Source organism: Ictidomys tridecemlineatus, chromosome 3 (genome assembly GCF_052094955.1).
Source record: "Ictidomys tridecemlineatus isolate mIctTri1 chromosome 3, mIctTri1.hap1, whole genome shotgun sequence".
In the NCBI taxonomy this organism is placed as follows: domain Eukaryota; kingdom Metazoa; phylum Chordata; class Mammalia; order Rodentia; family Sciuridae; genus Ictidomys; species Ictidomys tridecemlineatus.
In genome coordinates, this window is record NC_135479.1 from 69,927,245 (window position 1) to 69,941,205 (window position 13,961).

Consider the following 13,961-nt stretch of genomic DNA (forward strand, 5'->3'; position numbering starts at 1 on the left):
CCTCATTCCCCATGCTTGACTGGCTCACTGCAGAGCCCAGAGAACTCATTTCTAAATTCCAGTGGTCAATATGGCATTTTTTAAAAATCTGCTTTGATTTTTTCTTTTCCCAGAAGGGAATCATGGGTGACTGTCCCTAATATTCCCACTAAATGGTGCTGACATGCCAGGTTTTGGTCACAGATGTGCCCTTCTCCCCTCCCCAGAGGGCTCCAGAACATCTGTGGCCAACTGGCTTTTTCTAGTCTCCTCTGAGAGTGAGCAGAAAGGCTTCCTTCTGTCACCCACCTGATCCAGCCAGCACCTGGCACCTGGCAGGCTGGAAAGGTACTGCCTCCCTTCTCTACACTACTGCAGGCCCCACAGCTAGATGGATGCCTAGTGGACTTTTCCCCTCAAAAGTCTTTAATATTTTTATTTCTAAGGATTGGTGCTCATTATAAAAATTTTAAGCTACAAATGGAGAAATCAAAATCCCAGCACCCCCAGTATGACTCCCATTCCAAGTGGCTCATCTAAGTCAACGCTGGGCAGAGATAGCTGGCTGGACAGAGTTGGGGGTGAACATCACACCCTGTAGCCGTGAGCTATATTTTGCCTAGAAGAATCTCATTTCATCTCCAAAAAAAACCACATAGGATAAAAGTGAAGAATAAGAGAAAGATATCTCAAGAAAATGGAAATAAAAATTAGAAGTAGCTTTTCTTATATTACAAAAAAATAGACCTTAATACCAAAGTAAAAATAGAAAAAAGGTCACTATATAATGACAAATGGTTTTAATTAAGCAAGAAACTATCATAAGTATAAATATAAAATCACATAATACTACAACACATAGACATAAGACAGACACTACTTCATCTAAAGGGAGAGAGAGACTTCAATGCATATTAATAGAGGACTGCTAATAACAGCGTTTGAAAAATGGATGGATCTTTCATCTAAAACATCAAAAAAGAGACACAGGATTGAAAGTGTTTTGACCATAGAAATATAAGGACAGCATTCCTCTGGTGAGCAAACTCCCAGGAGGTAGCAGGCACCCTGTTTCCTATATTTGGAATATTCAGCAGTTTCTTTCAGAAACTAGTAAGATAACCAATACAACCTAGCTGTTGTGGCAATGCCTTGCATGAGGAAGCTCTTTGCTAGATTCTTATCAGCCTCAACCTTGACTTTAGGCACTTAGCTCTGGGGGGACTCTCTTTTTAGACAACCACAGTGTTTTGCCAAGCTCTGCTGCACCTAAAGCTGTCCACATAATAGTAACTTTAAACAATGGACTTAGTTGAGAGCCACACAAATCTCCTAACATTGCACATTGCAACCTTAGTAGGTAAATAACAAAGAAGCTGTATAATGTTGCTAAATCTGCAGCCTAATGGCACAATGAACAGTAATGTACTATTGATTCCCGTGACCTAATGTAACCTACTACTATAAGTAAAGCTGGCAGCTTGGACAAGGAGAATTTCTGCCATTCTGTCATTCTGCCTTTGCACCTTACTTCTGATTCTTCTTCTTTATTTACACAGGATTTAAAGTACACTGCAGAGCAGATGGACTCAACAGAAGTTTAAAAAAAAAAAAAAGAAGACAAATCTTCACAACAGTAACAACAACATTCTCCAGAATAGACACTAGGTTAAGTCATAAAACAAACCTTAACAAATTTTAGAAGCTAAAAAATCATTTCAAATATTTTTTTCTAAACACAATGGAATAAAACTGTAAAACCTACAACAGGAGGAACTTCAGAAACATTCTGTGTGTCTGCAAATGTAACAACAAGCTTTCAAATAGCCAAGAGTCAATGAATAAATAGAATGTAAATTTTTAAAAATTCTTTAGAAAAAATGATGATAGAAACACAAAATGAAAAACCCTATAGCATAGAGCAGGGACAATTTTAAGAAGGTTAGATCAGTACATACCTACATCAAAAAAGAAAACAACCAAGACTTCCACTTCAAGGAGGTAGAAAATCAAGAACAAGCTAGACCCAAAACTAGTAGAAGAAAAAATACTAAACATCAGAGAAGAGATAAATAAAATAAAGACTAAAATATTATTTTAAAAATATAAAAAACAGAAAGTATTTATTTATTTATTTATTTATCCCTAGGCTTGAACTCAGAAGCAACCACTCACTGAGAGATATCTTCAGCCCTAGTTTGTTTTTTTTTATGGAGAGAAAGTGTCCCATAGAGTGGCTCAGTGCCTTACTTTTGCTCAGGCTGGCTTTGAACTTGCCTTCCTCTTGCCTCACCTTGAGGATCTAAACTATTCATGTCAATGGTTAAGAGCACATCTTTTCCATTGAACTCACTTAAGCAGAGGCAAGATCATGATGCTGTATAATATGAGGATTCCCAGATGTGACACCTATGGACATATTCGCATTGGCTTTGTCCACAGAAAGGACTCTGCTTGGTGCATGGTTTGGCTTCTTCTCTTTTTGGGGGGAGAGTTCTGCTGGAGCCTGAACCCAGAGCATCATGCATGCTAGGCAAGTGCTTCCCCATGGAGCTGTGCCCCCAGCCATCCTTGGCCTTTCTTGGTGTCACCGAGTCTGACGGGCTCAACAGAGGGACTCAGTTGTGTTCTAATCTTTTGTTTTGGGGGGTTATTATATAATTGCTGCCAGCAACCTGAAGCCCATCCAATGTGGAGAAGTGGTCACATGCAATTCTGTAGGCTCATTTTATTAAATGATGTCTTGCTTTCCTAAGCTCACAGGGGCTTTGTGGCTGCCCCTTTCCTTAGGCACACTCATGTAGCTGGGTATCTCTGCAATTGTCACCTTGGGCCTCATCATGCACTCTTGGCTAGCGCCAAGATGATTGAAGTGTGTGACACCCCAAAAGACCAAGCCCTCTTTAATGGAGCTGAGAAATGTAAGAAAGATCATGGGTACAGTTCTGGTGTCTAGTTGAGAATTTGAATTGGCTCTAAAATTAGGGGCATTAAAACAGCCCAATTTGGCCTGTGTGCTTGGCCTGCCAACCCTGTAGGTGCTCCATGGCCTGTTAATGAGAGAACATTTCTGGGAGGTGCTGGGTATGGGGGAAGGCCAGGCAGGGCAGGGGAGGGCAGGAATGCCCCAGAGGATGGACTTGAAGGATCAGGGCATGGAGGTCATTGCTTCACCAGCCATGATTTCCGTACCTTGTGAAGGAGGTGACATGTACTTCAGAGCTGTTATAAGAATTTAATCAAAGCCAGGTGCTGTGGAGTATGCCTGTAATTGCAGCAACTCTGGAGGCTGAGGCAGGAGGATCGTCAGTTGGAGGCCAGCCTCAGCAACTTAGTGAGGCCCTAAGCAACTCAGTGAGACCCTGTCTGTAAATAAAATAAAAACTGGTTGGGGAAGGTACTCAGGGGTGAAGCACCTTTGCTCAGTCCTCAGTACTAAAAAAAAAGGATTAAACTGAATAATACCCTCACAGTGCCTAGTGCATGGTAGTTATTTAGCAAGTGCTATTATTTTCTGCATTTAAAAATATTTAATGAGCAGAAAGGTGATCCTCTCAGTCTAGCTCTGCTGTTGATTTGTTTTGTGATGTAGAAGAAATTTAGATAATAGTTCTTCAGTCTCAGTTTCTATGTGCTGTTAAACTAGGTTAAGAGTAATGGCCATATCAAATGATAGTCAGTCCCAATAATGGGGACCAGCCTCAGAGTCAGTCAAGCCTAGCCTCTGTTAACTGGAATGTATTATTTAGAAAACAATAATTATAATTTTCTACTCTGCCATCTTCCATACAGCATGCCTTAGAGATCTTAAGTTAGAAGGATAATTAATTGAGTGAGAAATTCATCTAACTTAAATTTGTGAGTTTCAGACACAAATCAAGATTGTAGAATATATTTATGTATTAATGTATTAATCATTAATGAATTAAGTAATGCATTATTAAATAATAAGTAGTGCATTTATTATTCAATGCCTTAAATTAATGCATCATTTTTCTAAAGCACTAATAAGTGGTTTTCTTTTTTTAATTTTTATTTTGGACATTTTAAAATATACTTGGCTTAGTGCAGTGGTGCACGCCTTTAAACCCAGCAGCTCAGGAGGCTGAGGCAGGAGGATTGTGAGTTCAAAGCCAGCCTCAGCAACAGTGAGGCCCTAAGCATGTCAGTGAGACCCTGTCTCTAAATAAAACACAAAATAGTGCTGGGGATGAGGCTCAGTGGTTGAGTACCCCTGAGTTCAATCCCCAGTACCAAAAGCAAAACAAACAAAAAAAATTGCATTATTTTTCTAAAGCCCAAATCAGGTGATTTTTCTCTTTCTCTTTTTGTTTTTAATGTTATTTTTTGCAGACCTGGAAATGGAACTCAGTGTCTCTACCACTGAGCTGCAGACCCAGAAGTTTTCTCCTTACCCTTGATAATTTTTAAAAATGTTTTTCCATCTTAAGAATTCAAGATCATTTTTTACAAAAAAGAATTTAGGATGACTGGGCTGAGGTTTAGTAGAGCACTTGCCTACCATCAGCAAGGCCCTGGGTTCAATCTCTAAAGTACAAAAAAGACCAAAGATGCTTTCACTAGAAAGCCTCTGAGTTCTCATGCACTTTGACATGTGACAGTTGGACAATCCTTACCAAGTCCCCAGGTGCAGTGTCAGTATTTGTCATCTGTGTTCCTGCCACACTCTGCTCAGGGTTTTCTTGGGATCCTAGTGTTCAGCATGATTGTCACCATCAACCAGTCCATTGTGGATGTGATGACGGGCATGGACAGGGATCCCTCAAAGATGGACGCTGCAATCTGCCTGCTGATCACCACTCAGGTGAACCCCCAATCGCACCCCGCTTCCTGAGTGACCGCACCATCCCTCTTCCTCATCAAAAGTACTCAGCCAGAGATGGAGCCAGGTCAGGCTCAAGTCTGGGCTCAGGGTTAAACACTGGCCTGAGCAGGGTGAAGCCTCGAGTTGGAGGCTGGGCACCGCCCAAAAAGAAATCAATCAAATAAAGACACTGAGCCCATCTACAATGAGAAATATTGAAATCAATAAAGGCATGCTGTCCACCTGCAAACCACAAACAATTAAGAAACAAAAGCAAAAAATGTAGGGGTTTTGGCTGGGGCTAAGTGGTAGGTAGATGCTCACCTGTCATGCACAAGGCCTTGGTCTCCATCCTCAGCACCCCATAAAAATAAAATAAAGACCTTGTGTCCATCTCCAACTAAAAAAAACAGATTTTTTTTTTTAAATAAAGAATCGAAAAACCCTGGCTTTGGCTTCTGAATTCCTGTGAGGCAGATTGAGAAGGGTCTCTTATTTGGCCCTCATAGCAGAGAGCCCAGTCATTGAAGATGGAAGGAACCAGGACCCTGGGGCCAGTAACGCAGAGTCCATTTTTATTAATTTATTTATTTTAATTCTGCAGTTCTTTGTGGTGAGCTTGATAGTCCTCCTTTTGGATGACCTTCTTTAGAAAGGGCACTGCCTGGGTTTTGGCTTCTCCCTCTCCATTTCAAGCAACATCTGTGAAACCATCCTGGGAAGGACCTTCAACCCCACCACCATCAACATCAACCAAGGTAAGGGCCCTGCCTCCTGTGGGGCACTTCTGCAGGAAGTTTTCATGCATGCAGAGTATTCCTGTGGGGGGAAATGTCTGTTTCAGAAACATTTCTTTTGAATTTTCAGTGTGCAAAGTTTTAAAAATGTAGCTGAGTGCAGAGGCTCAAGCCTGTCATCGCAGCAGCTCAGGAGGCTGAGGCAAAAGGATCACAAGTTGGAGGCCAGCCTCAGCAACTTAGTGAGGTCCTAAGAAACTCAGTGAGACACTGTCTCTAAATAAAATAAAAAAGGGCTGGGAAAAGGGCTCAGAGGTTAAGTGGTCCAGGGTTAAATCCCTAATTCCAAATAATAATAATAATGAAAATAATAATAATAATAATAACACCTCTTATAAAAATATTTCAAAGACAGTTAACATGCCACAGAGTAATCCTGCCTCATATTTCTTAGCAGGAACCTGCACTGCAAAGATAAAGAAGTGTTGATTTTAGCCAATTGTCTTCTGGTGGACATTTCAGTCCTTTCTCAGTCACAGGTAGCATTGAAGTGAATACTCTCAGGCAATCATCTGCACATATTGTAGCAGTTGTTCTTAGTGAATAAGATTTTAAAAGGAAATTGCTACACCAAACCACTTGTTCAGGCAAGGAGCAGTTAGTTCGATGATTACAAGTTCAAGAACAGCTATGGCAAATAAGTGAGACCCTGTCTCAAAAATGGCTGGGGTAGAATGAATGTTCCTGGGTTCAATCCGCAGTACTGCCAATTTGGGATGTAAGTCACTAGGGATTGAACTCAGGGACAGTTAACCCCTGAGCCCCATCCCCAACCCTCTTTTGTATTTTATTCAGAGACAGGGTCTCACTGAGTTGCTTAGAGCCCCAATTTGGCTGAGGTTAGCCTCAAATTTTCAATCCTCCTGCTTTAGCCTCCAGAGCCACTGGGATTACAGGCATGCACCATGACACCTGGCTTATAAATTTTAATAAAATAAAAATTGCAAAACATTTGAGACTTCTTAGGAGAGGGAAATTGACTTTTTTTTTCTTTCTCTTTTGGTCTCTGAACCCTGAATCTGTTATTTGCTAGGAAGTCTTTCTCATGGAAAATATTTGTGTGCATTTGTGTGTTTTCTTGAAATTGACTGTAGAGCTGGTTCTCAGCCTTCAGTGCCATGTCATCAAATTGATAAAACTGCAGACGAGTCTCTGCAGGGAGCCTGAGGGTTCCCATGGGAAAGACTAAACCATAGGAAGGAGGGTTGGAGACACTTACAGAAGAGTAGGCAAAGGGACACCAGACTCTTCCTAGAATTTAAGAAAATCTAAAGTGAATTGAGGATCTGGGGGTGCAAAGCAGATAGGCCCCAGTCATGGATGTGGGGGTGAAAGCTGGGTAGGAGTCGGGGTGTTGGCCAAGACCTCCTTGCTTTGGGGGGGGCTGCATTTGAAAGGAGTGGGAGCAGTGGTGGCCACAGGGGACCAGTCAGCGAAGGCTTGGGCTGTGGCATCCAGCCAAAGGATCACTTTGCTCTGGAGCAAGATAGTGAGTGAGGGGACAGCTTTGGAAGGAATGATTTGCTGTTCCTGAGAGACAGGCTGAGAATATGGCTGGGGAGGTGGCACAGCCATCCAGCCTGAGCCAGCCAGTGTGACATCAGAGAGAGGGCCTTAGGACTGAATGAGAGATGAAGGCCACAGACAACTAAGACATGGAGGTGGCTGCCCTTGGCTACCTCTGGGAACTGCCTGGGGCAGAGGGGCTACCTGGGGGGATTTGAGTGGTGCTGTAAGGAGTCAAAATGGTGGAGCCACGGGGACACCCCCAGGATGGGCAAGAAGAGGGTGGAGCAGGCACAGGCAGTTTGCAGCTGGAAGGGCCACCTTTTACCAGGAGTGCCACCATGGCTCAGCTTGCGACCTGGAGAGTGGGGTGTGGAAGGGCCCCTAGGGTGGAGAGCTCAGCTGCTCCTTCTTCGCTGAGGTGGGGGACAGTCCACGCTGAGAGGGAGGTGGACAGTACAGACGCCACACGACTCTCACCCCCAGACAACACTAGCACATGAAACAACCCAGTTCCCAGAGATCAGCGGGTAGTGACTTGCAAGAAATGACCACGTGAAACATTCAGAAAGCTCGTAAGGCCCTCACCCTGCCATTGCTGTCACCCACCTTTCATTCCAGACACTTGTCAGGCAGGTGCTGTTAAGCACCAGGAGCTTCTGTGGGTGCTAAGAATATGAAGGGATATAACATAAGATGTGTGAGCGTCAGTGTCATCTCAGGGCCCCGGGTCAGAGTAGAGCAGAGAAGGAAGATGGGACGACTGGGGAAGAGTGTTACAGGTCCCTCTAGAGAACCTGGCAGGTGCAAAGGCCCTGGGTTCAGAGATGAGCTGGTGTGTTTGAGGGTCGGCATTTGGCTCAGTGGAGCAAGTTAGGGAAGTTCAGAGAGGTCACTGGTGGCAAGAGCAGCCAGGAAAAGTCCCTGCTTTCTCCCCCTGGGTTTGCTGAACTTCTTCCTTTACAAAATGCTCAAGCATTCATGTCTCCAGATTCTCGACCACAGAGACATCAGCTGTTGTCCCACACAGCCATAGGCGGCAGGGAGAGGGGCTGTCAGAAGACCATCACGGGGATGCCAGGGGCCAGGGAAAGCTAGGATAGTGTTTCTGTCACAGACATCCTGTCCATGTGGTCTTCAGGACAGATGGCCCATCTGAGTGGCCATCCAGAAGGTGATGCGAGTCCTGCTGTCCTAAATCTGGGATGACAGGAGAATACTGTCCCAGGGAGAGACTGGGATGTTTTAGTCTCCAGCCATTGGCCACTCTGCCCACAGATGCCATGTCTAGGGAAGCACCGACCTGGCATCAAGGGCCATGGTGACAGTGTTTCCCACTGTCCTTTTGTCCTAAAGTCAGTCTCACGCCATTTCTGAAGTGCTCAGACCTTGGCGCCCTGTGCTGCAGTGTCCCTGGCTGGTCTTTTGCCTATTCCTCAGGCCAGGCTCCTTTCTGCCTGTTGCTGAGGCTGAGGCAGGAGGATCTCAACTTGGAGGCCAGCCTCAGCAACAGCAAGGCCTCAGCAACTCAGCGAGATGCTGTCTGTGAATGAAATACAAATAGGCTAGGATTGGGGTTCAGTGGCCGAGGGCCCGTGGGTTCCATCTCTGGTGCCAAAAAAAATCCAGACAGTGACCCCGTGACTGTGGTGCCATGAGTCTACCAGTTGAGTCTCCCAGCTGATTCTGTTCTCCTGCCTCTGCATTGGCCAGGAGGAGGCCTAAGACTCAGCGGAGTCCAGCTACTTGTTCTTCCCTTCACATTTGTGTCCTCCTCTGCCAACAGGCATGGAATTGGAGGGTGTCATCATTGCACTATTTTATCTCTGTGCCACGTGCACAAAGTCTGAGCAATTAGAGAGGCTTTCCCAGAATCTCCCCGACCTCATGAACCTCATCACCTCCATTTTTGTCTTTGCTGTGGTCATCCATTTCCAGGTGTGTCCAGTGAGAACATGAAGTCTGCAATTCTTTTTCTTTATTTTTTTGGTACCAGGGATGGAACCCAGGGGCACTGAAACCCTGAGCCCCATCCCCAGCTCTTTTTATATTTTATTTAGAGACGGAGTCTTGCTGAGTTGCTGAGGCTGGCCTCCAATTTGCAGTCCTTCTGCTTCAGCCTCCAGAGCTGCTGGTGATGACAGGCCTGCGCCACTGTCTCTGGCTTTGGTATAATTGTTTTTTTTTTTCTGTTTACATATGAATGGCCGTAGAGTGGACTTTATTACATTTTGAAACCAATTTTTCTGGTCTTTTTTCTGTGTGTGCTCCAATCACAGTGGTTGTGAGGGAAGGGGCAGGTGCTCTCCAGCAGTGTCAGAAGTGGGGTCCCCAGAGCTGGTGCCACCTCTCATGTCTTTGGACCATAGGGGACTGCGAGGCAGTGAAGAGCGCCCTGTTCTGTGTCCTCAGGGCTTCTGGGTGGACCTGCCCATCAAGACTGTGCACTACCAGGGCCAGTACCATACCTACCACATCGAACTCTTTTTCACCTCCAATGTCCGGATCATCCTGCAGTCTGCCCTGGTCCCCACCCCTACATCATCTCTCAGATGCTGTATGTCCGCTTCAGCGGGCACCTGCTCGTCAGTCTGTCGGCACCTGGTCTGTCAGTCAGATGTTCCCAAGGATCCTCTCCTGGCCACAGAGTGGGTGTTACTGCTCAGCATCTGTGTGTCTTGCTCCTGACCAAGTGTCTCACCCACAGATCTCCTCCCTTGTGTCCTTTCCCAAATTCTGTGCAGGAAGTTTTTTGTAACAGGGACTAAACCAAGGGGCCCTTGACTCCTGAGCCCTGTTCCACCCCTATTTAGAATCAGGGTCTCACTGAGCTGCTTCGGGCCTTTCTAAGTGTCCGAGGCTGGCCTCCAACTTGCCATTCTCCTGCCTCAGCCTCCTGAGCTGTGGGGGGACAGGCGTGTGTCATTGTGCCCGGCTGCAATCACAGTCTTTGATCTGCTTTGGGTTCATCTTGAAGCTCAGGTTAAGTAGACGCAGCATCCCAGACCTTCTGTTCCTTCTTCCAAGGACTCGTCTTCTGGAGGCCCCACCTGCGCCTATGCAGTTTGTGGCCTGTGTTACTACCTGTCTCTCCTGGAGTCCTTTGGTTCCGTGTTGGAGGACCCTGTCCATGTGGTAGTGTACCTCGTATTCATGCTGGGATCCTGCGTCTTCTTCTCTAAGATCTGGGTCGAGGTCTTGGGCTCATCTGCCAAGAATGTAAGTATGAACGGACATTCTTAAAGTGTCACTCGGCTTGTTGCTTTGTCACAGTGGTGGTTTGTGACATGCAGATGGGCCACCCACCTTAGTGAGACAGTTCAGAGCATTAAGGACAGATGGATGGAGCTCAGCCATCAGCAGCAGGTCTGAGAACCTGAAGCCAGAGTGGAAAATCACACATTGTCTGGTCTTCTTACGGCACCTTGCTGGTCCAGGGACACTTAACCCCTGAGCCCTTGTTAGATTTCATCTGGAGACAGGGTCTCACTGAGCTGCTCAGGGCCTTGCTAAGTGGCTGAGGCTGGCCTCCAAATTGTGATCCTCCTGCCTCAGCCTCCCAAGCTGCTGGAATGACAGGGGTGCACCCCAGGCCTTAGGGCATTTCTAAAGTCCGTGTAAAGACGTAGAGCTGCAGAAATAGCCCTTTACATGTCCAGCAGCTTGAGACCTTTTCCTCTGAGCCCACCTCTGAACATATCCTCTGCTCTGGGCATCTTGCAGGTGGCCAAGCAGCTGAAGGAGCATCAGATGGTGATGCGGGGCCAGCAGGAGACATCCATGGTACATGAGCTCAACCGGCAAGTGCAGTACCCACCCCCAGTCAGCAGGTGTGGCTCCTGGGCCTTGAGTACCGGTGGGCCTTGTGGTCTCCAGTGTCCATGTGTCTCATTCTCAGATCACAGGGTAGGCAAGGTCCCTGTGTCATTGGATATTTATGAACCTGCTAAGTGCTGGATGCTGGGGACATGGAATAAGATGCCTGGCGCCTTCAGCAGGGAGCCAGGTGCACGCAGTCTGGCGACCAAGCATGGGGCACTGTAGGGATGGTGCTGGCAACAGGGGACCCTCACCTCTGCTCATGCTAGTGGGATGCTGCCCTAGGCATCCAGGAGCAGTGCCCAGGCTCTGAGCACAGAGTGGGGCTCCAGATGGACCTGAGCTGAAGCGCTAGGCTCTCTGAGGCACGCCTGGAGGCCAAGGCACAAGGATGGCAAGGTGGAGGCCAACCTGAGGAACTTAGTGAGGTCCTGAGTAACTCAGTGAGACCCTGTCTCTAAATGTAATACAAAAAAAGGGCTGGAGACAGGGCTAAGGGTTGGAGCACCCTTGGGTTAAATCCCCAAGACTGAAAAAAAGACAGATGGTTGATGTGGCTGAGAGGCCAGCAGAGCCGCAGAGGGCTGGTGGTGTTTGAAGCAGAGAGGTCAGTTCTAGCAGACAAGGCCACAGCAGAGAGGAGGCCAGAGACCACCTGGGCCAGGGGGGCCATCACCTTGGGGTGGAGAGAATGGAGGGTGGGAGAGGCCCCAGGCTGCAAGTGCCTGGGGCAGGAGGAGCGCCCGCTGCAGCTGCACCTTGTCCTGGATTGAGGGCTGCCCCTGGCCTCCCTGGTGACGTCTGCCATTTTCTCAGCTCTTCCTCTGCCACTCAGCAGCAGCCACAGTAAGAAGGGCTGTGTCTACAAAGTCAGGTGGCAGCCCAGGTTGTCCTGTGGGTTCTCAATTGGTGACCTTTCCTGAAAGAAGCAAACACAGGAAAAGCCACAGTTGCAAATTCTTGGTTGCTTTCGAGTCCTTGGTAGGGACAATGGCCATTTCGAGAGACATCTTCAGCATTTGAGACTCATACCCAGCCCCCCAGCAACCTTACTGAGGAACAGACCCAGGGTCACTTGACCCCTAAGACACAACCCCAGACATTTTTATATTTTATTTAGAGACAGGGTCTCGCTGAGCTGCTTAGGGCCTTGCAAAGCAGCTGAGGCTGGCCTCACCTTGTGATCTTCCTGCTCAGCCTCCCGAGTTACTGGGGTAACAGGTATGGGCCACTGTGTTCAGCAGCCTTTCAGTTTGGACTAGTCACAGTCCCCTAACAGGGACTAGGTCCCATAGTATTAGTGGGGCACACAGGGGTGTTAGCAGAGGATACTTCAGGGAGGTGGTGGGGCCTCCTGAGGTTCTGGTATTAGTTGTGGGCAAGACTGGTGGCCAGCTTGGGGGCTCTGTGGTGGCCTGGGGCTGACCACCTGCCCTCGCCCAGGTACATCCCCATGGCAGTGGCCTCTGGGGGCCTGTGTCTTGGGGCCTCTCGATCCTGGCTGCCTTCCTGGGCACCATCGGCTTGGGGACGGGGATCACGTTGGCAGTCATCAGCATCTCCCAGTCCTTTGAGATTTTCGTCAAGGAGCCAAGCAAGGTGGGCCCCATGGGCACCCTGCTCTTCTGAGAACAACACTTATCTGAGGACCAGGGAGGACACTGGACAGTGCCTCAGAAGGCAGTGGTGGCCGGGGGCAGCAGTGCTGTGTCACGTGGGGACCTTGTCGTCTGGCTGACATCTACCCCTCCTCTCCACCATGGGGTGGCCACCCTCAGCGGGGCTTCTCTCCTCCTTCTAGCATTGGCAGCTGCAGCCTTGACAGGAATGGGGAGCGCTGTCCCCATTTTCTGTCTGAATTTGGCCTTGGCCTTCCCTCCCCCCCTCAGTGATGTGTGCAACCACTGTGGTGTCCCTGGTCCCCACAAAGGTGGCTTTTTGACTGGGTTGGAAGCACAAAATCTCTGTGTGTGGCCTTAGGGTGGTCGGGTATTGGCTCTCACCTCCTCTGGGTAAATGGACAGCATCACCAGCGTGTCCTCAGCATCACTAGCAGTGGCACTCTCTTGGTGCAGACTGTTACCGTGGGGGGCATTGGGTTCCCTGGGCTCAGGATAAAACAGCTCCTTGCCCAGCCGTAAGCAGCTGCTCTCCCACCAAGTGTCCAGATGGGCCTCGTACTGGGACAGAGCCAGGACAGCCATCCTTGTCATCTCGGGGCCAACTTGTGGCCAGGCAGCTGTGTCCTCATCCAGGGGAGTCCTGGGGTTGCCACCTCCACCTTGCCTGGCAGAGCTCGGTGCCCTCAGGGGACCACCCTGCCAAGTCCAATTGTCCAGATTCCAGTCAGCCTTGGTGCATCCTCACTGTGCATCTGCCCCCGTGCCCCAGGGAAGGGATGTCTTTTGTCTCTCCCTGTGTTTCTAGAATGTTCTGACTGCACTTAGGGACCAAATGCTAGTAAGGGGACAGCGAGATGCCACCAGCTCTGTCGGCCTCCACCACATTCAGCCTCCACTGCACTTGGAGGCCAGGAGGGGAGGTTCAGGCTCAGGGCCTGAGCTCAGGGTCAGGGGCTCGGGGTCCCTGGGAAGATACTCTGGTGTCTGAGACAGAAAGACAATGTTGTCTGAGGTGACAGGTGACGTAGTCCATGAAGCTGGTGACCTTTCCAGAGTTCTCAGATGCCCCTCAGCCACATTCAGCTGTAGGCTCCCTTGGGAGGGTGCCCCAATTCTGCACAGGCCCTGTCATGGCTCAGTAGAGGTGGCACACTGTACCTAGAGACCTGGGACAAGAACCAGAGGGGCCCTAGCCCCAACCAGGTCCCAGCACCTTCTCCCATGTGGCCTTGTCTAGACCCAGTCCCCAGCAGGGCAGCCCCACCACCAGCCACCTCCCAGCCCATGGGAGCCACCGCCATACCTCTCCTGCACCTATTAGGGGGACTTCATGGCCTCTGGCAGGCAGGCCCAGTCCCTGGCTCCCGGCTGTGGCTGGAGAGTGTCAGCCAAATGCTCTTCCTATTTGATGGG

The 13,961-nt window shown here is 48.4% G+C and overlaps 1 pseudogene; it reads left to right on the plus strand.

Annotated features, from left to right (window-relative positions):
* LOC144375668 (protein transport protein Sec61 subunit alpha-like) overlaps positions 1–12,555 on the plus strand; it is a 57,859-nt pseudogene extending 45,304 nt beyond the window's left edge.
* Positions 12,556–13,961: the final 1,406 nt, after the last annotated feature.